This window comes from Strix uralensis, chromosome 3 (assembly GCF_047716275.1).
Source record: "Strix uralensis isolate ZFMK-TIS-50842 chromosome 3, bStrUra1, whole genome shotgun sequence".
In the NCBI taxonomy this organism is placed as follows: Eukaryota; Metazoa; Chordata; class Aves; order Strigiformes; family Strigidae; genus Strix; species Strix uralensis.
Window position 1 is genome coordinate 86,957,830 of NC_133974.1, and position 26,461 is coordinate 86,984,290.

At 36.9% G+C, this 26,461-nt stretch overlaps 1 protein-coding gene across 2 annotated transcripts in view; it reads left to right on the forward strand.

Moving 5' to 3' along the window:
* CHRM3 (cholinergic receptor muscarinic 3) overlaps nucleotides 1–26,461 on the forward strand; it is a 290,659-nt gene that overhangs the window by 78,634 nt on the left and 185,564 nt on the right. Inside the window, exon 2 of one of the 2 annotated variants that reach the window (XM_074864823.1) lies at nucleotides 15,428–15,537. The gene's annotated coding sequence lies outside the window, so the exon portion shown is untranslated. Of the gene's footprint in view, nucleotides 1–15,427; nucleotides 15,538–22,972; nucleotides 23,001–26,461 lie in introns of those variants that run through there. The other variant, XM_074864824.1, reaches the window with a different exon arrangement.

Genomic DNA, 26,461 nt, shown 5'->3' on the forward strand with positions numbered 1-26,461 from the left:
GAAGTGAACACACAAAATCTGATTAGATACTGTTCATAGCCTTTCCCTTTGTAATTCTCCTCCCCTCTTACCACATGGTTTCTTCCTGCCCATATCTATTCTCGCATTTTCTGTTGCCTTCCTTTAGGGTGCTAATCTTTAAGGTCCCTTAGTTTAAGGAGGTATCAGCTTTTTGAAATCAGGGAGATTCCCATGAATTTAAAAGTTAGGCTGCAGAATCCCAGCTGGGGATTTGACATTTACTTATTTGTATTTCTCTAACACTTTCTGCATATTTATGGACACATACACGAGGCAGCTGTAGTAGGCTGTGTATTCAGTAGCATATGGGGAGGCCTAAGAGGCAATCCTGCAAGCAGTAACACAACTGCCTAATTAACTTGGTTTTCCCGAGCTGTGCCAATGACATAGTACTTAATTTCTTGCAGAACGAGTGACTCTAGAGGTTGTACACATGATCTTGAAAAGGAAAAGTTTGGTTGAAGGCTTACCCATGATGGAAAACAAGAAATGTCGCCTAGGCTTGATACAAGTTTGGAGATGTTGTTCTTTGTATTGTAGTAATTTTCAGTTTTTAAAAAAGTTAACTTGCTTATTTTACTTTTAAAAGGCTTTGAGAGCCTTGGAATATTAAGATAGAAGAGCTGAAAGAAACTTTCCAGACATGAATACAGGTTTCTGCCATCTGACACCTCAAGTCAGTCCTATTCCTTCCTGATTCAAATGTGTTGCTCTGCTCCTGCAGGACATTTGCTTGGAGCCCTTCTGTCTCCACTGAAAATACAGAGCTCCTGCAGATCTCACCAGGAAGGCAAAGATCATCTGGCTTGGAAAGGTGCTTGTATAGACAAACTCCGCTACCATCGGGCATACCATGGGATGCCTTGTTTAACTTGCCATGGGAGACTGCCAGGATGCCTGTGATGCGATAAGATGAAGAGCATTCTCCAAGTTGTCCATCTGACCCCAGGCACATGTGGTTTTGGGCTCAGTGTAGATGAAGATCTTCTCCTCTCTCAATATCTAATATTCAGTTAATAAAGTCTCTGCACACAAGAGAATAGTAACAGATAGACTATTCTTCCTTTTTCACAGCAATGGGGTTTTCCTTTTGTGCTGTGTTTTCTTACGGAAGAATAAAAATGTGCTTTCTAAGTTCTGTTATGTACCCTTCTCACATACTTGCACAGAAAATTAATCCATTAGTAATATACTGCTATTACCTTTGGCTGGTTTATAGACTAGTATATAAAAGAACATCTTTTTTTCCTAATATAAGGATGTTCAGTTAGATCTGGAATTTAAAACAGTTTGTTCCATAAGCAAAGAAAATAGTGAAGCTTGTGGATTTGTTTTCTGTCTTATGTCATCTACGTCTTCTTATCATCCTCTCTCCATGTAAACCCAATTCAGAAAGGATGGTCCTAAAACAGAAGTGCAGATGTACCTGGTGCCAGCAGATGAAATGGCTTCAAGGCAAAATAGATTAAGTCTGAGTGGTTTTTGCCCTTTTTTTCTAAGCATTCTTTCATTACTAGTGTCTGTTTCCACTACCTATTCATCCTGAAACCTGTAGAAACCTCACAACTTGGAAACTCATATCTGCATTCCATTTTGGAGTTTTCACTGAAAATTGGGAAAAGAAACCCACATTGTAAAGAAGATGTTTCTTTGTTTTGAATTATCATGATTTTATTGTAACTGATGTTACAAGAATTGATTAACCTGTCATTGGAACTGCTCATTCAGGTGAACATGTAATTTCATTGGAGAGCATCCTGAGTGGAAAGGTTTGCTGTAATGTAAATTTATTTGGGATAGTGAGGGAAACTGTGAAGAATTGAAGAAGGATTTTAGGAGATAATAACATACACAGAAACCACTGCCACATGTGGCTCAGTGATTTTTGTCATGTGTCTGGAGCGGGGAAAAAGGTAAAGTATGCTTGGGGATCACTTGTGTTACTGCCTGGGCATTTGCTTTTGGCTACTGTTGGAAGGGAGAGTCTGAGCTCATTGGACCCCTTTCTGAGGCAGTGTGGTACTGTTATGTTCCTACAAGTTTCTGAAAAGACAATGTGTTTAAAAAGCTAGAAAAGCTGTTTCAAGCATGACAAAGTACTAAGGAAAGGAAAAGCATGAAAGGAAAGAAAAACAAACAAACCACCCATGCATAAATTGTACTTGGGAAGAAACAACTATAATATGGCGAATTTATGATGTAGTTCATATTTTATATGCAATAAAATGTGTAAGCCTGTATTTCTTGTTAAGAAGTCTTCAGCTGTTTTACTTCAGTGGCCTATGCTCTGGTTTATAAAGGAAGATGTTAGCATCTTTGGGAGAATCAAATGTTTTCAGGTCACTGGTCAGGAAAATCTTTAGTTTGGCTGGATGTACAAAGTGAACTTCACAAATTCCACAAGATGAGATTAAAATAATACATTTGTAATTACTGTCTTTAGAAACTTTTGGAGAAACAAAATCTGTTACAGAAATGATTTGTTTTGCCTGGAAAGAGATCATAATTAATGTTTGTTGATTTATCATGGTCACCATCTAAAATATAAACACAGTTCCCTGTCACCAGAGTGTTTGAGGAATTGCTGGTTAACTCTATGTGGAGGGAAAAGTCAGTGTCTTTCAGATCTCCCCCGTCAGACTTGTCATATACTGTTGCAATTACAGGTGAAGATAGTATTGATCTTTATTGATTTCACTGGGATATATTGAAACTGAACTCCACACATGTAATCAATATTTCTCTCTCTTTTTTTTTTTTTTTTTTTTTTTTTCCTTTTCTTCCCTCCCCAAGATATCCTACCTTTACAAGCCAGTCTTGGAGGTAACCCTAGGGATGTTATGATTTTGGCATGTACTTCCTCATCAACTTTGTTCAGGATTGTTGAGCATCTCATTGTTTTCATTAATTCATGGGTGATTTGCTTTAAAATAATTTTTTTTTTTTTTAAAAAAAAACAGAATGCGCAGTCTTCAGCTCCTCTGTCTCTCTCTGTATACTTGGTATGTTGTTCGATAAAGTTATTGGTGAAAATAAGATAACTACAATCTGACATTAGGGTTTTTCTTCTATAGAAGACTCCTTGGGTTTTTTTGTTAGTTACAGCCAAATTATCCCTTCTGAGACAGCAATTATATCACTGGGACTCATTTTACTCTATTTACCTCTCATATACTTTTATCCACCTGATTTTGACCTACAGATTTTAAAACTAAAAAACTGTCTAGTGAAGTCATGATCACTGCCAGTAAAAAGTATTAAGCCTACTCTTAAACTTATTTTACCATAATGTAATCCACATTTCCTCTCAGTCTGTAGTTTTGTCACATTTACAGTTTATGCCAATAGGATTTGGATGGAGAAAACATAAGATTTTAACTCAGTCAGTGCTGTAATTTTGTTGCAGCTAGTCATTGCACATTTTGGTTAAAAGCTTAATAAGTTTAATGTGATATTTCTATTATTTTGATTGTCTGAAATTTGCTACTGAACATGAATTTTGTTCCCTGGCAATGGATGTTCTATGAGTATCTAAATGATTTGTAGGAATTTCAGGTGTATCCTTCTAATTATTTACAGTGGAGAATAGAGTTAAATTTGATGCCCTTCTATATGATCTTATTTTTGCTTTATTGATGTACTGTGTGGAATGCTATAGTATTTGAGATCTTGATTTTCTGTAGCTTACGTGACTTTTTTTTTGAAGCAAGTTGCAAAATGAATAGACACAGACAACAGACTTTCTGTGAAGAATATCTGGGAAGAACATAATTTTTCGAATATGTGGGAAGAACATAATTTTTCTATTAAGAAAAACAAGACTGGTAGCAAAATACTAATGAAAATGAAACACTTAAAAGGCATTTTTAGTTTATCAGATTTTTTTTTAACAAAGACTCCACATTTTCTTAGAAGACAAGAACAATAAAACACAAATCTAAATAAAATATAAATCCCTGTCCTCCCTTAACTTATTCTTTGGAAACACACACACAAATCTGTTTTGAGTGTGTTTAAAACTCATACTAGTTTTTCAAAATCCTGTAATACTTTAAAAAAGCTTAGAACTGATTAAAAAATACAGTTAAGCATCTTCTATGTGAAAAGGATGTCTCTTGAGCAAAAAATGTCTCAGACTAAATTTTGGAATTTTTTAAAAATTGCAGGTTCCAGGACACCATGTGCTCTGGAGTGTGCCTGAATGAAATAGAAGTCACTTTTTACATGTAGACAATAATTAGATTGTATTTGTTAAATAAATAAAAGTTTCTAGTATTCTGCCAGGGTAAAACAATCACAGTTTTTTACTCTTGTAGGATTTAAGAACACAATTATCCTGTTATTTTGTCTAAAGCAGAGTTATAAAGTTACATGGTTCTGTGGGTTGTATGAGATAATGATCACGAATAATAAGGATAGAGGAATAAAGCTGTGACCACAGAAGAGTATTGTGTTTTAATGAAAGCATCTTTCTTTGTTGATGTTCTGTTGAATTATTCTAATTGTTTTATTATGGGATTTTGAAATAGAATGTAGAAAAAGAATGGTAACCTGTCTTTTAAGCCTTGACCGGTCTTGAAATCAGTCTCCTCTCTGAGTAGTTAAGTGATAGCAAGTGTTGAATGTTTATGCTCTTCTCCTTTAGTAAGATAGTATCAGTGAATACTTGTGACAGTACATAGCTGTGATTAACATTCAAACATGATGTTAAAACAGTTTTCTTTGCACACTGCCTGACCTCCTTAATGCACGTAGGAATTTGTTGGCCTGTCCATAGCAGGAGGAGCGATGCTTTGCTGCTGTGCTCACAGGGATGTTTCTGAGCATGTGGGCCATGTGCTGAACTCTTCAAGCCTGGTTACCAGGCAAGGAAGTAAAGTCAGCATTTGGGCTGGGTCTTCTGGGGTTTCCTCAAAGTATAAATTTACAATGTCTAAAACATTCTTTCTGGGCCTTTGAAAGTAGAAAAAGTCCATTGGCATAAAAGTCTATAGCCCAGTTGGTTGAATTAACAAAGTTATGATCCAGTGAGAAGAGAGGTTGAGGAGTTGTTTTACTTTGAATGCACAAATACTGCTGTCTGTTACATACAAGCGTTTGTACCTGTTTCATCTACAGCAAAGGTACAGGATAAAGAGGAGTTTCGAAGAAAGGTGTTCTACTGAAGTCTGTCAATACTGAAAACTGATTTATCTTTTAATTTGTATTTCTAATTCCTATTCTGATGAAACAAAACAAGAATGATAACAGTCCTTCAGGCGTCTACCTAAAGTTTATGAAGTGATTCTCCCTCCATATAAAGCATGTTCTTGCTTGCCTTTTGGAAGCTTTTTTTAATATGTAAAGGTTAGCCTTTAGGTCATAGCTTTTATAGGTTTAGCATAAGCCTCTAATCTCTCTTTAATGATTTTTGTGTGTAACTTATTCTCAATTATTACTAATAAATCTACCACGTAGCAGAGTGCATCCTTGTAGTAACAGAATTCTTTATCTTATTTGTTTATATCTTATTAGCAGAAAAAATACTGCCTGTGTCTTCTTATTTCCCAAAAAAAGGACCTCTCTAGACAGTACTCCACATTACTGTTGCAAGAGTAATGTGGAATAAGAATATTCAGATTTGACTAACATCATCTTGGTCAGGGAAGCAGTGTTAATTTTGAAGGAAAAGGTTGCTGATGGTTTTTTTTTTCCTCTCTTTTTTTTTTTTTGTTGTCTGGGGTTGAGTTGCAACAAGAGTTATGCTAAAACTGTAATAAAAATAGGTTTTTAAACATTGGGTTTTATCACCCATATAAAAATCAGTAATATAATGTACAATATGTACTTATGCCTTAATAACAGAAGACATCTGCTGAACTAATTTGCTCAGCAATTTAAAGAGCTGCATATATTGTGAACTGATGGATATTCTCTGTTACCTCAAAGCCTTTTGAACTTCATACATCTTATTCATTATAGCAAAATTACTTGTTCCTTAGCTAAGGGCAAATTGTGCTCGACAAATTTGGTGGCCTTCTACGACAGGGTTAGAGCTCTGGTGGATAAGAGAAGAGCAAATGACATCACCTACCTGGACTTGTACAAAGCATTTGACACTGTCCTCCATGACATCCTTGTCTCTAAATTGGAGAGACATGGATTTGATGGATGGATCACTTGGTGGATAAGGAATTGGCTGGATGGTCACACTCAAAGAGTTGTGGTCAATGGCTCGATGTCCAAGTGGAGACCAGTGATGAGTGGCGTTCCTCAGGGGTTGGTGCTGGGACCAGCATTGTTTAACATCTTTGGTGACACGGACAGTGGGATTGAGTGCACCCTCAGCAAGTTCACCAATGACACCAAGATGTGTGGTGCGGCTGGCACACTGGAGGGAAGGGATGCCATCCAGAGAGACCTGGACAGGCTGGAGAGGTGGGCCCGTGTGAACCTCATGATGTTCAACAAGGCCAAGTGCAAGGTCCTGCACATGGGTTGGGGCAATATCATGCAATGAGTGGATTGAGAGCAGCCCTGCGGAGAAGGACTTGGGGGTATTAGTGGATGGAAAACTGACTATGAGCCAGTAATGTGCACTCACAGACCAGAAAGCCAGCGGTATCCTGGGCTGCATCAAGATAAGTATGGGCAGCAGGCCAAGGAAAGTGATTCTCCCCCTCTACTGCGCTCTGGTGAGACCCCACCTGCAGTGCTGTGTTCAGCTCTGGGGCCCCCAACATAAGAAGGACATGGACCTGCTCGAGCAGGTTCAGAGGAGGCCACAAAGGTGATCGTGGGCTGGAGCACCTCCCTTATGAGGACAGGCTGAGAGAGTTGGGGTTGTTCAACCTGGAGAAGAGAAGGCTCCAGGGAGACCTTACAGCAGCCTTCCAGTACTTAAAGCGGGCCTGCAAGAAAGGTGGGGAGGGACTCTTTATCAGGGAGTGTAGTGATAGGATGAGGGGTAACGGGTCTAAGCTGAAAGAGGGTGGATTTAGATTAGATATAAGGAAGAAATTCTTAATGTGAGGATGGTGAGACACTGGAACAGGTTGTCCAGAGAAGTTGTGGATGCCCTCTCCCTGGAAGTGTTCAAGGCCAGGCTGGACGGGGCTTTGAGCAACCTGGTCTAGTGGAAGGTGTCCCTGCCCATGGCAGGGGGATTGGTACTAGATGATCTTTAAGGTCCCTTCCAACCCAAACCGTTCTGTGGTTCTATGATTTTGCTATGTGGTATTTTCACAGAAAAAATAAATGTAACAAAACTTTCTAACTCTATTCCCATCTCTTGTGATTTTCCTGCTACTTTCAGGATGCTACTTCCAATAGAATTCTTCTAGGATTGGGAAGAAAATTTGCTGACTATGCCTCTTGTATCTCTATTTTTTTGGTCCCTCAGAGGAAAGAGCTCTGACATGGGCCAGCTGGCTCACTTCTCCAAGAGACAGAGAGTAATTTTCCTGGTTTCTGTATTCCCTGATTTGAGGTTCTAACCTTCCCTTTCCCTAACCTGTGGCTCTAAACAGGTGGGCTGTGAATTGCTTAGAGCATCACTAGCAAGCTTCAGGGTAAGGCAAGACTTCAAATGTTCAGTAACTCGTCCAAGTATAAGTTAGGTGAGACACAGTATTGACACTTTTCAACTTCTGAACCAGTTTTTAAAACTTTATTTTTTCTCCAGTACTGTCTGATGCATCCTTTGAGAAGTACCAGTATGTTTCTGGGTTGAACCTCTAAGATTTCTGAGGGGTTTTGGCTGATGCTTGACTGTACCTTTGTAAGTGCATACATGCTGGCCATGCTTTAGCTGGTAGTATGGTTTAGAAAAAAGCAGCACCAATGCACGGAGGAGTTGAGAGCTTAGTACCTCTTTTATTGCTAGTCAGCTGAGCAGGATATGAAGTTTTGGGAACATATTTGACTATCCTATGTGTTTCTGAAAGAAAAAGTACCAGGGAAGTTTGTCTTGCCAGTAAACCTCAAATCTTTTAATTTTGCAATCACCTACTTTCTCGTACTGCCCCTACTGAGTTTTCTTCAGTTTAGATTATGCAGATAAGTTATTTTCCATTCTGAAGTGAAACTTTTTTTTTCCTTCTCATTGTATTTTTCAGGGGATTGGGAGGCAGGAATCAGCGTTTCATACCTGGATCTGTAGAATAAAGCATTGAGCAAAATCTGAGGCTTCAGAGGAAATCTTTAGAGGAACCAAGTAAATGACCATAAGGGAATCATAACTAATGAACATTAGACAAACATGTCACATCAAAAGTTGCCAGGTGAATACAATTAACACAACTAGTATAAAGGCCATGAATGGAAAGACAGTTGAACTGTTTTATTTATAAGGTCATGATTAACATCAATCCGTGCACTACATAATGGTCAATTACTGACTACTTAAATTACCTTATATAGTGAGACTTCATCCTGTAATCCACAGACTCTGAAATGGCTGCTTTCTTTCTGCCACATCTTAAATTTTATCTTTGTTTCCAAGAAACCAGGAATGTTTTCATATTTTGTAATCCCAGTTAGGGTGTGTAATGGGTATCTGCTGCACCAGGTTGGGTGTCCTACATACCAGAGAAGAGGAGGATGAATTACCCTTCTGAGGAGGTTAAAACCAGTCAGTCATCCCCTTACTTCTGCGTCCAAGTCCACACTGCTTGTGTTTACATGCATTAAGGAGGAGGTGCCATGAAGCTGTTTCAACCTCATTTCTCCTAGTGAGGTCTTATTACAATATAATATAGGTGGTATTTTAAGCTTTATTTATTTTTCCCACAAGTGATGATATGGCTGGCATATTTAGAGCTTTATTGTTAATTAATACCCGTTCATTAAAGGATTAGTTCTGGAGTCACATACTAAGCTCAATCACATTTCTGCTGTGTGAGGGTAAGTTGACCAAGGGAACCGTGTTCTGCTCTCAGGCTCCATCCACAGTCAGTCCTGGATAAGGATTCTTTCCTGAATGAAGAGTCATTTTCTTTTGATCTTGTTTTTTTTAATGACCTGTTATTGCTAGATGGGTAGAATATCTGCTCAAACCATCAATTCTGACTTTATTCAGTGCCCTCCTGCTTTATTCATATCTCACACAGGTAAGAGGTGATGAAATGACAGTACAGAAAAAGCTGGGCTGGGTTTTAACTGTTGTGTCGTACAGCAGTCTGCACAGGAACTTCTGTAGTTCCCCAAAATATAATTTGGTTCATAGAATATGAAGATACAAATCCTTCCTTTGCCAAGTAATATCAGTAGCTGTTCACAGATTTTAAACGTGTTGAGAAGCAGTATTTTTGCATGTGACATCTCCTTCCTGTTGCTGATATGGTAAAAATATTCTGGTGGGTCAGCCATTTTCTGCAAGTTTATAAAAAAAATATAAAGCTATTCCTCTAGTGTAAAAAGAAATAATAGGTTGTTGACAGGGACAGAGCACAGTTGTTCCTGACGTCCATTGGTCAAGAATCTGTTAGAGACTGTATACTGACATGAAAGTTAATCTTGCATCATAGAAAGGATGTGAACTGCAGCACTGGAGAATGAATGTCACATTTTCATTACCTACTTGCTCAGAGCAGAGCTCTCTCACAGGAAATACATTAGCCTTGTTTCTTCACCTGATGTCCTGCTAATGGAAGAGAGTGAGTGACAAGGGAAGTTCATGGACTGATACAGGAGGAAAGTCTTTTTAAAATTACATGTCTTTTAAAAATTATACTCAGGTGATATTAAATGCACAGTTTATGCATATAAGAAGTGATATTCAGAACCTGTTGATATAAACTGACATGTTGATTCCTCTGTTCTGTTCCCTTCTGTAGCAACAAAATGGGTATTTTTCCCACAAAGAGCTTAAAAACATGCAGACAAATATTGACATAGCATTGCAAGTCTTCATGCAGAACTGAAGTAAATAGCCTAAATGAGAACCATGGTTTGAATGGGAAATTAAGAGCAAAATTTTTATCCAAATACCTGTGAAAAATACTCAGCAGAAATAATAGTGACTATGTGAAGTCCTGAATGAAGTTGTAGTAAGGTGGGGGATCATTATGGAGAAAAAAACAAAGATGCAAGAGAAGTGTAAATCGTTTCAGTTTCTTTTGCTGTATTACCAGCAGTATTCACTGTTCAGAGATCAGAGGTAATAGTCCTTCTCTCCTGAGACCAAAAATCTATTGTTTGAGAAGTTAGTATCAGTCAATTTTTAGTGAATATTGAAATGGTTTTTTGAACAATACATGCTGCCAGATGCACTTTTAATGAACTGTGCTCCAAATGCAGCTTCATTACTTTTTTTTGGACATTTTTTTCATTTTGGAACATAGCATTTTAATGGAAAATCATATTCTTTGGTGTCTGAGTAGCAGATTTTTTATTGTAAGTGTAAGCTGAATTGGTTACACTTTGAAAATAGGTCAGTGGCTAGTAGAGTTTGTATAAGGACTAAAAAGCATTTTATCAGTACTCATTAGACATTGTGGTTATAAGGCCTCACTGTTAAACTTGAGAGCTTCAAGCAATAATATGCTACTCCACAGTTTTTAAATATTGCATATTCATAACATTAAACAAAGTTTGATTAAAACAACAGTTACAGTAGTTGCCAGGGGCCAAAATGTTTGGTTATTTGGATAAGATCCAGTTTTGTTCATTATAAGGGGACAAATACATCCAGTTTCTCTTCCTGCTGTAAACAATTAATATATTGTTATTCAATGCGTTGTAATAATCAACTGGCATTTAGCACATTGAGGTAAATCTTAGCATAACCAAGCCTAATGAGAGGTTTTCATTTAAATAAAGAAAACCATATAAATAGCAATCAGTTTGAATATAGTCAGTGATTTAAAACAATGTTGAGTGTTTTACCATGAAAGCTCTTTAGCACTTGTATGTGTTAAAGACCCGGTGTGTCCGTCCTGGTTTGCACAGTGTGTAGCTGGCAGCTCTGTTGGGTTTTTGTCTTTTCTTATTATGTTGTACCAGGTAGTAACCATGGGTTTGACTAATTTAAAAAAAGAAAAACAAGGGTCAAGAATTATGCTTAGAATTGGAGGCACAGGTACACAAAATGTTCTCCTCTGTGATAAGCTTTGATGAGTGAAAATTAATGTATCCAACAACTAAATATGTATACAATACTAAATATGTATTTTGGCTCAGAGGGTTACATGCAGAGTAGCAGAGGCAGTCATTGCATGAATATTCACAGGCCAGGCTGCCCTTGCAGGTGAGCAGCACTGGGACAGGCTTGTATAACCTGACCCTAAAGAGTGTGCGAGTGACTCATTAATTTTATCTGTACAGGCCAAGCCATTTGCAGTTAGCTCTTTGAGATTAGCCCTTCTCTGGTTTTGAAATACACACAAAATACCTGTGGTTTCTAATTATTTTTCAGTGCATGTTGCTTGCTAGGAAAAAACCCCTTTGCCTTTATTGAAATGACAGCTTAGATTTCAATAGAGAACAATCCTTGCAAACTACTTCTGTCAGTAGTACTTCCTTCAAAGCAACTCTTCTCATTAATGACATCAATTGCTAATTCACATTCCATCTGGATACTTATATAGCTGCATAGGGTACTAACGAAATTGCCCTTTTGTAGAAAGACTTTTGTGGAAATGGCAATGAGGCATATGTACAGTCTAAAACTGTCTCCACATTTCTAAGAAGTGAATCCAGGATAAATTTTTACTCCACCCTCAGAGACCATCTGAGACTTTTTGTATTCTACTGACCTTAGAACCACTGCTCTTGAAGCATGCTGCGCTTTGTGCTGGAGGTGGTTACTGCTTCCAGTCCCTACTATACCTGTGCTGGGGCACTGCTGACCTTGTGGGGGCTGGTTGCAGGGACCCACAGTCCCTATATAATGCTGATGCACAGGGACTGCTGTGTTTCATGTAGTTGTATGTGTGACTGTAATTTCAACCAGAAGTTTTGTGTCCAGCAGTGAAGTCACAAATAAACTCTTACTGTCTACCTGTGCCACTTAAGTGCTGGGAAGAGATTAAGACTGGCTACAGTGAGCAGATTTTTAGTTGTTTGCATTTCAGGTGTTTTGTAACTTTCAGTAACATTTGGTAGCTTCCTTAAAAAGTCTCTATATTGTGAATACTACCTTATTTGGTTTTGTGTGTACTCAAAAAAAATATAACAATGTTAGTCCTTGCAAGGTTTATTTTTCTTTCATATTCTTCAAGTACTTGGAAACATCAAAGTCTTTTATGGCTTTTAATTTTATGGGCAGTCAAAATACCACAGGAAGGCCAAAATTTGTATTGTTTTGGCTCTGCAGACATCTTCTTGAAGGATTACGGCAGTCAGCAGAATGTGTAAACTTCATTTCCAGGGGGTCACTAAAGCATCCTTAAGAGCAGCTTGGGAATCTAGTCCCACAAGACAAGGCCCTCAAATCGTATGACTGAATGATGGTCAGGGGCTTCTGTTAAAATGTTTTAGTAACTTTGCACTTCACAGCTGTAAGTTAATTATCTTGCATTTGGGACGCAGTGATTGATCATGTTTATGTAACTAGGACATTGACATACAAAATACAGTGCATTTACTTAAATTGAAGGTTTACCTCAAAATGACTGTAATTATTTAAACAAAGGTGTAGTTATTCAGAAATTATAATGTGACTGCAGTAGTTATCTGACCAGGCCTTGTTCATTGTGCACATTGATGGCTTCCTACATTCTACAGCTTCTCACACTGCAAAGAAGTATATGCGGAGTTTGTGAAAATTCTGGGGAAGATACTGCTTTAGTGGAAAGCATGTGCTGATGTAAAAAAACTCTTGGAGTTCTCACATTAATTTTATATCTTTTAGAGGAAAGAACTAGGAGAGTGGAAAAGTGTCTCCTCACAGTTTTGTTAAACATAACCTCCAAATATTGAAGTTTTTTTTTTTCTAGTTTTGTTGTTGTTTGGGGGGAGTTGGGGGGTGTGTGGGGTGTGGTTGGGTTTTTTTTTTTTGGTTCTTTAATAACCTGTCAGGAAGCTGTTCAGTGAAATCTAAACCTGTTCAAGCAGCAACGTAGGGGAAAAACTAATTATCTGATTAGCCACCTTACTGTCTTGGCAGGTCCAGGCTGATGCCTGTTGATATGTTCAGAGCTGGAAATGATGAAAAGAAAGTAATTTAAATAAAATAACAGATAGATCACTTTAAGTTATGGGAAGAGCTTATCATAAAAATATTGGTTCTTGCAGACTTTGAGAGAAAAAAAAGAGAATAGCCTGTTAAAGACCCCAAATAACCATATCCATTCTGTTCCACATTTTTCACATTTTATTTGAATTTAATTTTGTCTTTAGAAAGCCTTAAATTTTAGAAGTTTGTACTGCATAACACATTGACATAGCAAAGCTGTGAACTTGCCATACTGGGTTAAAATACTAACATTCATATAAATACTGTCTTCACTGATAAAATATTTCTCAAAACAAGGGTGCAGTTTGACATGCGTTTTAGTAGTAGCAGTGTCAGGTTGAGCAGTTTATCTTCTCTTCTCTGTGCCTACCCCTGTGCTACGTTATCCATTATGCCAGCGTTGTGGGTTTTGTGGCCAAGTAGTTCATCGAGGGGGGAAACTGGACCTGCCTTTAAAAAAAAAAAGTTTTTGGCAAGTTATTTTTGAGTTGGACCAATTCCCGACTTCTGTTCCCTTGTGCTGAAAAGACAGCGGGGACTGGAGAAGTAGCAGCAATAAGTAGCCTGGTGTAGGATCTGCTTAAAGTTACCTGATTGTCTGAAAAAAGACTGACTGTACTTGAAAATAGGTAATTTTGTCCTTTGAAAGAGTGTTAGAAAATGAGTACAGAAAAGTATTTAGAAGAACACACATATCAGAAACTATTGTATGTGAGTAGAATGCCTTTTCCTAAGCGTGTTTGTTTTGACTTTCATGCAGGGTCTCCACTATGATAAAATATTCTCATGTTTAAGCCAATTAAGAATTTATTTCCCTTGTAAAATAAATCTGGATAAGAGTCGGTTATAGTAAATTTGTGTGCTGACATTTTCTACCCATCCAATTTTCATACATTTATGTATCACTTGGCTGAGTCTGTAATTCAGCATTTCTATTGGGTTTTTAGAGAACAAAGGCAGACCAGAAAGGTTAAATGTTTAGAGGGTTCCTATAGATGCCCTTAAGCTATTAACAGAATTTAGAAGTAGAATTTCAGCAGAAGGGGGCAAAAGAAAAGTGTGATTCATGCAGACAAATATCTGTGGAAAATGGTCAGAAAATCATATTCATTGTACCTACTAAGCTTTTCTTATTAAAGGCAAAAGAAAATCAAATCCCTAGATTTTAAGATCTGTTCAGTTCTATGGAAAATGTAAAACCCCACTTCGGAGAGAGCTTTGAAATCTCATTCTGTACCTGAAAAAAAGAGTATTTTGGAACCCACCACTTTCAAAAAGTTCCATGAAAGAGGAACCACTGTGCTGGGATCACACTTTAACTTCAGTCTTGACTTTCTTTTAACCTAAGATTTGACATTAACTATAACTGAAATAAAAAGCCTGGTTTGAGAAGAAATATTTAAATCTGAAACTATTGAAATGGGATGCTTCAAGAGGGGTAGAACTCTCCCATTCCTTTTTGCTTGGAGAAAAAAAACAAAGAAACAACCAAAAGTCCAAACAAACCTGGATTTGTCAAATTTTCAGTTTGAGCCAGCGTTTCAGTTTAAGTGCCTGCACTTTTGGGAATTTGCAGGATTTATGAAAGAATGGTTCTGTATTGCTCTGGCCTTAATGTGTAGTGAAATAAAACCAAGAAATTAATAGGCATATGTTGCTGTTGATGGGATGATGGATGTTCCTTGTTCTGCATGTGCTCCTAACCCAAGTTAAGCAGCGTACCTTGTGTTAGAGCTGTTGACGTTGTTGGCTGCCTGCCGATACATGTGCCAGGCCATGGGTCCAGCCAGGCTGCCCACTCACATGCAGCACTCTTCCCTGTCATGCACCTTTGCACTTAGTTTTGGCATGTGGATTTTATGCTTTGGTAGAAGGTGCACTGTGAAGTCCTGCATAAAAGAAACAAAAAGGAAAATAAAATAGAGCTTGAAAATGTTGTTTTGAATAAAATGCTGATGCATAAAACTATTGTCATTAAACAACAATGAATAAAAGATCTGAATCCTGAAAAGTCAGCTGAAAGCCAAAAAAACTATAAAAGAACTGCAAGTGATGTATTTGATTGCAGTGGTTGTAAAAGAAACTTGCTGGATGGTGATGGTGTGCAACAGGCTCTTTTCTAACTGTCTTTTTGACAGTATGCTTTAAAGAACAGTGAAATTGTATTTTAAATAAGGAACACTCAGTTTTCCCTATTTCAATGTCTGATTAACTTTTATGTGTTTTGTTTTTTGTTGGGTTTTTTTTAAGATCTTGATGGTTATGGCAAAATCTTTCATCGGCGTATGGTATAATGGGCTACCGGTTGGATGATTTACAGTCATCTGAAACATGATATATACTTCTCTTCCTTGTCCATGGTAAGTTTGGTTCCTGTACATACCTATTAAATGCTTGACTTCAGAGGAGGAACTAAAAGTTTGCAGTGACCTGCATTGGATGTTATTCCCATTGTTGTCATATGGACTAGCCTAGAGTTGTTAATTTACTGAATATATAAAAGCCAGTTCTTTTTCTTAAGCTGTTTGAGGATGTTTAAAAAACTTAAGTTAAAAAAATACCCATACAAATTTTTTCTTTTTTTGGATGATTTTAGAGCTATGCACAGCTTGATATGCTGTCTTTCCCTTCAGCTTGAAAGCATCTTCACCTCCATGTGGAGTGTCTTAGTTCAAATTACATTCCAGCCAAATGTTCTTTTTGGTATGACACGTACCTCGACGCATTGAAGAACAAAATAACTGTAACTATGTTACAAATATAATTCAAAACATAGGGAAAAAATAAATTGGAGAAAATATTTAGAAATAAGTTTTCAGTTTTATTTTTGCACTGGTTCTATGTTTTGTGCTTACAATTAATCTGATTATAGTATTCTTGAGGAATGTTAAGTATTGTATAAACAATAATATTAAAAGCAAGGCTCCTTGTAGTATAACTGAACTATCACTTCTGATTTACAGTGTCCAGACATGCAATAATGAGTTCCAAAGCACTAGTTGTTCATTTGGCTTAAATGCATTGACAAACCAAATTTGGATATCAAAACGTTCCACTGACAACTCTTTAACACACCAGAAATAGCAGCCCAGTCTCCTGTCTAAATATCAGATGAAGCATTTGAGGTTAAAATCTCCACTGTCTTCCTCTTCTCCTTTTTAAGAGTGTTGACATGGCTCTTATGCCAAAGCTTGTTTGTGAATGGTACTGAATTTTCTGGAATAGTTTCTTAGCCATTGTTAAAATCTGTCTGTAAATGTTTTTTACCTTAAGTCTGTGTCTAGGGTTCAAGTTTAAAAAGATATGATGTGCCAGCATGAAACATATCTTTCCTTTTCTATTCCTGTTCCAGATTTCAAAGTTCTTAGAGGTATGCAGAAGTAGTGAGAGAATCAGAGAGATGCAAACATTGAGAATAGAAGGGGCAAATTAATGATATTAGTCAAAGCCATTCTTATGATATGCTTAAATACTGTAATGAACTAAGACAGAGGCAATGCAGTTTCCAGACGTGTGTGTTTGTGCTTGATAATGGAAAGATGTGTTTAAATATCCTATATAAATGGATAGAGATATTAACAGAAAAAATGGTTACTATTATTTTTGGTGGAGGTAGGTATTTACACAGTGAAACAGACAGACATACGGCACATCTTTTTCAGCCTTTGGAGGGCATCTTATGCCTGCCTCACTGTTACCAACTTCAGCTGGCTTTGCATTTCAAATGATATGTCTCCCAGGTACTAACCATACAACTCTGAAACCAGGGAGCCAGATAAATAGCAAAGAAAACATCACCTCACTTGTTTCCGCTGGCAAAGTATTGAGGAAGAAAGAAAGATATTGTTTGATGGTTTATCTAGCACCTGTTGATTCTGCGAGGCAGTTCCCCGGGTATTCATTGAGTTCTGCATTGTTCCCTAACCAGGCTTTTTATTTGCCGAATTAGCCAATTTGCTTCAAAGACTTGACCTTTTCTTTTCTCCTCTTCCTTATCAGCAATGTGCCATACATTTCTAAGCCTATTTTTGCATCCTGAATGTGCACTGATTCATGATGAAATAAGGGCTTTGTGACAGGTCTGGTGGAAGAACTAACTTCTTTAAACAGAGAAAAGGATGTCTATTTCATATGTGTAAACACTGCAGGATTTTGTCTCCTTTTCCACAGGTCTGCTACACCATGTTTTACTGCAATTATTCCCTGTGTCCACCAGCATAAGAACAGAATCCAGTCCACAATGTTTCCTTTGTGGGCAAACTAAAAAAAAAGAAAGTGTGATCACGTCTTAAATTATTTAAGAAATGCTGGTTTGTGTTGCCCTGACAAAAAAACATTGCTTGCTTTGGCAGTCTTATTTGTCAGAATTTTTCCTCTTTGCAGTCAAACTCTTTAATCACAGAGGATGTGTGTGTAAAAGGGCATCTTCATTCCCCCACCACCCCTCACTGTTGTATCCACTCGAGATTCACATAGGCTCTCAAAAGCCCACTGCTTCTTTCTAACCAGATTAAAGCTAAGGTGGACATCAAGAAATAAACTGAATGTCACCACACATGATACGAAACCTAGAGATTTTCTACCCTTACTACAGTAGCTTGTGGAATGATATCGGGAGGCTAAATAAGCCTTACGTGTCAAATTCAAGCCCTACAAAAGAAGAAATGATATTCAAAACTGTAATATATATTTAGAATCTGTAAAATAATACTGATGATAATAATAGTTCTAGTTTGTTCCCAAATCCTATACTCTGTGAGCTAGACCAGGGAAACTTACTACAGAAAGATACGTTAAGATGATGAATTCAGGCTTTTAGAGGAGATGGTAGGATATGAAAAGAACTTACGTGAAAGGGAAATGGAATCTCTTACAAGGAAGTACTGGAAATGCAGTATTGTACATCAGCCTGTAGTTATTGAGTGTCTTCTGTATCTTCTTTCTGCATTGGATCAGCTAATAACAACTTTGACAGTTTTTTATGGCTGGAAAACAGTCAAATCCACTGAGATGAACAAAGAAACAAACCAAACAACAACAATAAAAAGTGGAAAATCTTAATTGTCTCCCATATATTGAGAAAATTCATATAGTATTTTAATATTGAAAGGATTTTTTTAAAGATATTGAATATGTAAAGTCAGCACAGGATGACAAGCAATAAAGAGCAGAATCCAGATGCTGTTTAGGAGACATTTATGATAATTAAAAAGAGAATATATAAAACATTAAAGGTCAGGACATCTACAAACAAGATAAGTGGTTCAGACCATATGTTAAGTTATAGGAATAAAGAATGAATTTTTAGTACATAATCACATCAACTTACTTGGAAGGCACACTGAAAATAAGTCTGGGAAGCTCAATAAAAACTGTAGTAGGTATCCCAAAGTCCTAATACTTAATGTTGTCTGAGTGTTACCTAATATAGACAACAACTTAAAGGAACAACATCAGCAACTGCTAGGTAGTATTACAGTTCTATTACCTGACTTAGAAAAAGGCAACAAGAAGAAAACATGGAGAAAGTCTAGCCCTGGATCTCAATTTCTCAACTCAAAACAAACTGTCAAAAACCATGTACTGAAACCTCCTATACCAGTACTAAGTAATGGAAAGCTTGTATTTTGGATGTTTCTGCTTCTGAACTCTTGTTTCAGCCTCTCTGTGTTAATGGCTCATTGCAGATAACGGATAGTGTTATAACTGAAGTCCTACATTTTAATTGTAAATCATCATTAATAAGTATTAAAACCAATCAATTTTTGTTATTTCCATTGCCTTCTCCTTATTGTGGAAATTCAGGGTTCTCTAGACTGCCACTGATCTTGCTTAGAGCATTGCTCTGTCAGAGTTCACACAGATGCATTCAGTGAATCTGGGTCTGTCCTTCCATGCCACCTGCTAGCCGGGCTGTCCGAACACATCACAGGCTTGCTTTGGATGCCAGAATAAATGGCATAGCAGCTATACTGAGAGAATCAAAATGAACCATGCATTATTTATGGAAGTGATTACAATCCTACTGAGATATATCTTGAACTGAGATGCCTGCAGCTAATAAACAGAAACAAAGGAATAACTGTTAGTGTTTGTCTTGAAAATTTCTGGTTTCAGTGAATTTAAACTAGATTTTTAATGCTGCCTTGGTGCATTCAAATAAAGTAAGAACTCCCCTTTGCACTTTTACTTTCATTTCCACACAATTCTGTGAACTTCATTTTCAAGCTAATATTGTGATCCAGGACTGCACCATGTCAAGAGTCTTGAATAAATTATGCCACAGAAGCTTCAAAATCTACAGAGAAACTAGCCATAAGGTTAGGTACTGGTTAAAAGAAGGCTCAGTAACTTAGGAGGCATTGCTGCTGATGTGCTGTCTACTAATGTTTTTCTGTTAGTAGGGAATCTTAACTAATGATTCTCTATCAGCCTGTCCTGACTGATGTGTTAGTCAATGGATCAGTGAGTAATTTTATTTCCTTTTAAAGAACATCCTTCTAATGTGTGATAGAATTTGACTTTAGATGAACTGCTGCAAGCAATTTCTTTATCTGTATGCAGACAGGAAAATATTTTCACTTCCTGTAGGTTTGAATTTCTATAGGTTTGAATTTGTGCATAGTTTTCTTCTGAATTCATAAATTATTTAAAGCCAAGTAATTACCTCTGTGGGCTTTTTGCATTTAAAAAAATAGTAAATGAATAAAGATGCTTGGAATGAGAAGAGGCTCTGTGGTAACATTACTGTTGTGTTTAAATTCTATACTCTTTAACTGCACCAGGCTCTTAACAAAAGTGCTGGGTTTAAATCTTCAACAAACTTGCTTGAAAATATATGCAATGAATTAATATTTAATTTTTAGCCTTTCTACTCTGCTACCATAAAAGAAATGGCAGCCATTTTCTACAAAAGACTGAGGGCTTGCCAGTTTTATTAGGGTAAAAAAAAAGCCACATGCAAATACTAGTAAACTGATTATTTGTTTTTTTTTCCTTAGAATGTTGATCTAGTGTTTTTTCTCATTAACAGCTAGTGAAATAAGAATATACTGCAAGCGCTTTAGATCTGTTCGGTTTTCTTATTCTCCTGCTATGACGGTAACACTGATAATGGAAAACCAAGATGCAATACAGAGAACTATCCAACCCATTACCAGTTTGATAGGGGAGGATCCTGGAAAACTAGAAGGGTTTAAATGGCATGTGATCTAGGAGAGCCATATCAGTGATCAACTGTCTTTGATGCCCTAGCAGCACCAGCTCCTCCGCTCAAAGTTGAGCTGCAGGAAATTAGTGCAACTTAATCAGTGAGAGATCTTTTTGAAGGGAGAGATGGCTTTATTTTGGATAATCTGCGATTGAGTTGTTTTTGCCCATTTGTGTTCTCACACTGGCATGCTCACAGCACTGGAATACATGTCCAGGTGATCTGGCCAGCATCGCTTGTGTGCAGGTCTGGAGGCCAGGTGCTGCCAGCAGTTGCATCTTCACCACTTCTCTTGGGTTCCTCTTGGTTGGTAGGGACAGATGAGGTTTGGGAAGCTCTTTTATATGATATATGATTTATATGATTGCTATTTTTTGATTGTTCACCTCAGAATTTTTACTTTAGCCTCTGTAAGTGTTAGGCAAATCTGCTGCCAGGTGTGTTCTCCTTTCATATTCCTCACGGTGGTGGGGCTGGCAGGAGGCAGCATGTGGCATCACTGCATGTGGTGTCGCCTCTCTTGCCTGCTTACACTTCTGACCTGCACAGCAGCCTGGTCTACAGTGTAATTGATTAGACAGTTTTAATTCTGGATACCTAGCTTGAAAAAAATATGCTAAATGCTTACTATAAAAATTGAGGACGTTAAAGTTACCTAGGATTAATTACCCAAAAATGTGCCTAGAAAATGGAAATTTGTTTCTTTTTAAGAAAAACTGAATATATCAGTCTCCTGGTTGGTTGACATTGACTGCTGGAGTCAGGTCGTGCTTCCTGTATGCTTGAGAAGCCTGAGTTTGATAACTCCTGGAGTTTCTCACACAAAGGATTCAACAGGGATTTCTGAAAAAAAAAAATAGTGTAAGTAATATGCTGCTTAGAACAATCAGCAATTTTTTCTTTGTTCTTTCACAGTTAACAGGAAAAGTTCCTTTCTGAATGATTATTATTTTGGAGCTTTTGGAGTTTTATGTTACATAAATATATGTTTTGGAACTAGATTTTTATATGAGCATAATTCTGAAATAAACAAAAAAATATTGAGATATTTAAAAGCTATGTGGCCCCAATTGTGGGAGAGGAAAGCAGGCCTTTGATAATCAGAGCAAATAATATTTTTTTTAAAAAAGCAGTTTTAAAAAGACTGAATTACTATTTTTTTTTCACTAATCATCTAAATAATTAGAATACTTCTGAGTATTTATAAAACCCAGGGATGTGTTGGCTGTAAGGCTCTCGGGAGGGCTCCTCCCACTTCAGACAGGATCATCACCCACCTGGATGAGGGCAGCCAGCCCCGGCATGGGCAGAGCCATGGCTGCCCATCCCCTTTGCTCCTGGTCCCTACTCAGACCAGGGGTTATTCTGTGCCATGAACCCACCTGGGCACATGGGGAATGTCATGAGGTTTGTGTTGGCCCAAACCTCAAGAGTATTAAAGGTCTTTCCAGCTAGATGCTCTACCATCAGCCATGTCATCACTCCTTCTAATTTACTGTCAGTTGTGTATTTGCCAATGGGACCGCTTTGGCAACCAGCAGGTCACTGATGAAGCTATTGAACAATATAGGCCACTGAAATTTACTTTTGCAATGAGGTAGTTTTAATTATTTTCAACATACCAATGTTATCATATAATTTATCTGATAGCAGAAAATTGTTATAAGGACATGTGCCCAAATTAAGCATAATCATTTTAAGACTCATTCGAAAAGTAGCTTTGCAAAGCACAATATAGAAAACAGGTAAGAATCACTGCAGTTCTGTGACTTCCAGCTGATTAAATGCATACAATACCTATATGTCCTCTAACTTTGATTATTCTCACAGCCAGCATCAGCAATAGGAGAAATGGGGGAAAGGATACTGGTAGAAAAGACACAGCTTCTGAAAAGCAGTTTACATTTCTCAGCTCAGTGAAACAAAAGCTAGGCTTTTGAAAGGACTAATGAAGTGCTTGAGAAGGGGAGGAATGTGATTCATAAGTTTAATTCATGCTGTTACAGCAGGCATCCACAGTTCAATTCTGCTTTCATTGCTTTTAGATGAGCTCTATATTAAATCTGAGTAAATTTATTCAGAAATTTAGACTATATTTTTTCCCTTTTACTGTTGTCAGTAAAAGCATCTAGATATCGGCAATTTGTTAGCTTAGATAGAACTATCTCATTGACATCAGAACTGTTGCTAGAAAACTAGATCAGTGCAGATTTTTACAAGTAGATTGGTCATACTTTCTGGTAGAATAACTACTGTTTGTGGATAATGTTTACCTTTTCAGACTCTGGTTACACTGAAATGCTATTGGATACCCTTAACAAAATTGGAGTAAACCATCATAAAATCCTCAATACTTTAAGGAACGTCTTTTGTGGAGTGGCTTTTGACAAAAGCAGCGTAATCTTTAATATCCTTCTATGTTAAGTTTAACGTCTGCTTTTTGTAATACCATGTAACACTTCCCCTTATCAGTTTTCCTCTCATTTTATTTCCCTTTGTATTATACTGTTTTCTACAGCTTTACATAAACATGTCTTCTGACTGCATTTTGTGTGAATTGATTTCGTTCTACAGTGGTTTGTAACAACTAATTTGGGCTATAAATTTCTGTGGGTAAGCATTTTTCTTGGCAAAATTTATTTTTTCTGCTAAATTATTTGCTTAGATGCTGCAATGAATAGATTTGGTATCAAAAGTAGTTCTTTGCCATACTAATATTAAGGAAACAATAATTTAGATACATCAGAATACTGATTTTTGAATAATTGGTACCACTGGCTTAGTGAGACATAATATTAATTATTCTAAGAATTAATATATACTGTTATATCTCAACATTAATTTGTTGTGTGTCATTAAATGATGTCTTTTTTTGCATAGTGTATATATACATAGACATGTGTGCACATATATAAAAAGATGAAGGAATAGTTTAAATTATATAGACACACTTCAAAAAAGAAGTTGGGGGAAAAGAAAGAGGATCATCCTCTTATGAGAGATGAGCAAACTTGGAAAGTAATTTCTTTCCTTTGAAATAAAACTTCTACTTTTTTTTTTTTTTTTAAATTGCATATTTTATCTTTGTTCTGAATCCATTACTGTGCATCTCTTATTACACAGACCTTTATAATAAAGGTTGGATTCATCTGGTGTTTCTCTGTTGTCAATGGGGAGAGTCATGCAGCTCCAGAAGGCAATTCCTCTCTTATATCTATGCTAGATACTTATCTTAGAAGGTGATATATTACCCTCTGGAGTTGGCTATGCATGCAATATTGTTATTTCCTATTTTAAAAACAGGCCAAGATAAGCATGAAGAACTCAATGCTTGATATAGTTCTTTTTATTTTGTTGAGCTATAGCAATTGCATCCCTGGAGCGACTGCACTTGTTCAAGTGGATTCTACATTTTAAGTACACAAAGGTTCTCTTGAAATGGTAGAAACTTTCAGGCTAAAAGATATAATACTTTACCACTATTATTATGTACCACAGTTAAAAAAAAAAAAAAAAAAGTCTTCGTTTATAATAGTATTTAATGCAAAACAGTAGTGTTCTTCATATCTTTTGTTTGCTTGATTGTTCAACATTCACAGAAACAACACACTTGCCATGTTGTATTCTACCTGCTGCCTTTTTATATATAAGCAGAATGTTTATTAAAACTAGAAGTTTGTTTGCAATAAAAATGAGATCGGGAGAAGCAAGACTTTTTGAACCATTTTCTACTTTTTCTGTTTGTTACTGTAAAAGAGTAATGTGTATCAGTAATACTCATTTAACTAGTTTGTGCAATATAATTTATCTTATATTGAATCCTGTATCACCTCTTTTCTAGAAAATCTTAGTCCATCTTATTATTTTATTGGTTTTTTACTATTTTTTCTATTTTGGTCAAGCTCGTGCTGCTTGTTGTCTTTCATGTTGCCTATACTAACTGAGCTAATAAAAATCTTTGCCCCAGACTCTTTTGCCTTACACAGCATCAACTATAAAAGTACAGCGATGCTTCAGCGTAGTGTCAAACTAGAGTCTTGCCTATGTTTACTCACTATAGTAGCTTTTATCCAAATACTTTTTAATTCTGGTGTCTTTGCCATGTCCTCTCTTCTTTACTGGTTTAACGTGTTTACACATCTTTAGTTTTCAATGGGTTAGTCTTCATTTCCTCTGCTAATTGAAAGAGTATTGTGGTGCTATGTTAAATAGCGTTTCACCACAGCAATGTGGGCATTTTAGTGGTGTGGAAGTTGTATCCCATTGGAGAATATATAGCTTTATTCAGGACTTAATACTTACATTCTGAGTTTCATCTTCAGCCAGGTTGAAGTGAATGACTTGACTCTGCCACTATACAAGACCTTCTTATATAGTGCTAATTCATCAATGCCATGCATTAAAGCTGAAATGTTTTGGATAAGAAATAACAGCAAGGTTTCAACCATTTGTACTAATAAAAGAAAATGTGCCATTTGGGTTATTCTGATCAGATTTCAGCTTGTATTACATCTTTTGTAATAACCTTCTTACTACGTTTCAGTTATATAGTCTGCTGTTCTTTAATTCTTCCTCTGAGCTGTTTTGTTGCTTGGCACAGTTGAGCAGCTGCTGTGTTCCCTCCTCCAGGTGGCTTTGCTTCAAATGCCTGGGAAAAAAACGATTCCACCTAGAAATAGGTAACACCACAGTAACATATAAGAGGTATTTAAAATATCTCATGGTCTACTTTTTCCTGCCTGAAAGATTGTTCATGTTTTGGCTTCTCTACATTAGAAGGAGAGAGCATTTTTCATATTAGAAAAATCATTTAATTGCTTAATAGGCTGCCCAGCTATGTAGCTGTCAAAGAGCTGCTGAAGGCTTTTGAGTGAGGGTTTGTGGGTGTGATCATACTCAGGGATAGTGAAGGAAGTGAAGGATCTGCCTCAAACTGGTGAATCCTATGAGAATTGAGGCATCAAACAACCTTTCCAACAAGAGCCTGAAGCAACATATTAACATCTACAGCAGGTGATGCCAATGAGTCTGAAAAGCTCAGATTAAATGAATGCAGGTGTTGGTGTTAGAAAATCAGGTCTCTAAAGAATAGTGCTAGTTACTATCAAGGGATTGTTATTGCCAAAAGACGTTTAGAAGTAATTTAAATTGCAGTGCAACTCAACTTTGTGTTGACTCCAAGCAAGGTCATAAAATAGTCATGCATATGATTTAGTTCTGAATGTGAGTCAGCTATGGAGCAGGAACACTCTTAGATTTCTTTTGTTTGGAAAATTTACATAGTTGAGTTGATCAAACACAAGCTCACCATATTTGTTAAAGATCTAATACAAATTTTTAAAACCAGAACTAGAGCCTAACTGGTGAGAATTGATTCAAAATATATATATTTTTTTTTTTAATGAGAGGTTTGCCCATTCTCTGTCCTTTGCACAAATAAATCCATAAATAGACACCTTGGAGTGCATGTAGAGGTCACTGTTTAAATCCTTTTAAAGTATATTAACATTGTGAATAAGCATGAAGGGTTATTCAGGGGGTGAAAAAAAAAACCAAGAAAAAAACTCCTGTTCTTGCAAGATGTAGGAACTTCTTGTCCATTGTGTTTGGGTGTAATCTAGTTGGACAAGAGAGAGAACCTCTGGCCATTTTAAAAGGATGTGGCTTTGGAAAGGGGTGACATAATTTCTGTGTTTAGAATGGACATGGTGACTCCACGTGGGGTGACAGTGTCCAGAGCTTTCAGCCTTTTGTGGGTGACACAGACGAGAGAAAGAAGCAGCTTGTAACTCATGCTATCCATGAGAGGACTGCATGCATCGTCTGCCATTATGTATGTCTATAATCCTGAGCCATTTATAACAGAAGGGATAATTCAGCTGTTCCTGAAGAGTCATTGTTATTTCAGAGGATAAATAATGTTGTCTTATTATCATCACTTCACTGAGTATGAGACTGTTAACATTGACTTCCCCTCTATTTCATTAAAGAAAGCTATAAACCTTGTCTGTAAACTGTGTTTTGCGCAGCTGTTTTTATACATTTCTGTGAACTGTAACACTGTTGACAGAGCT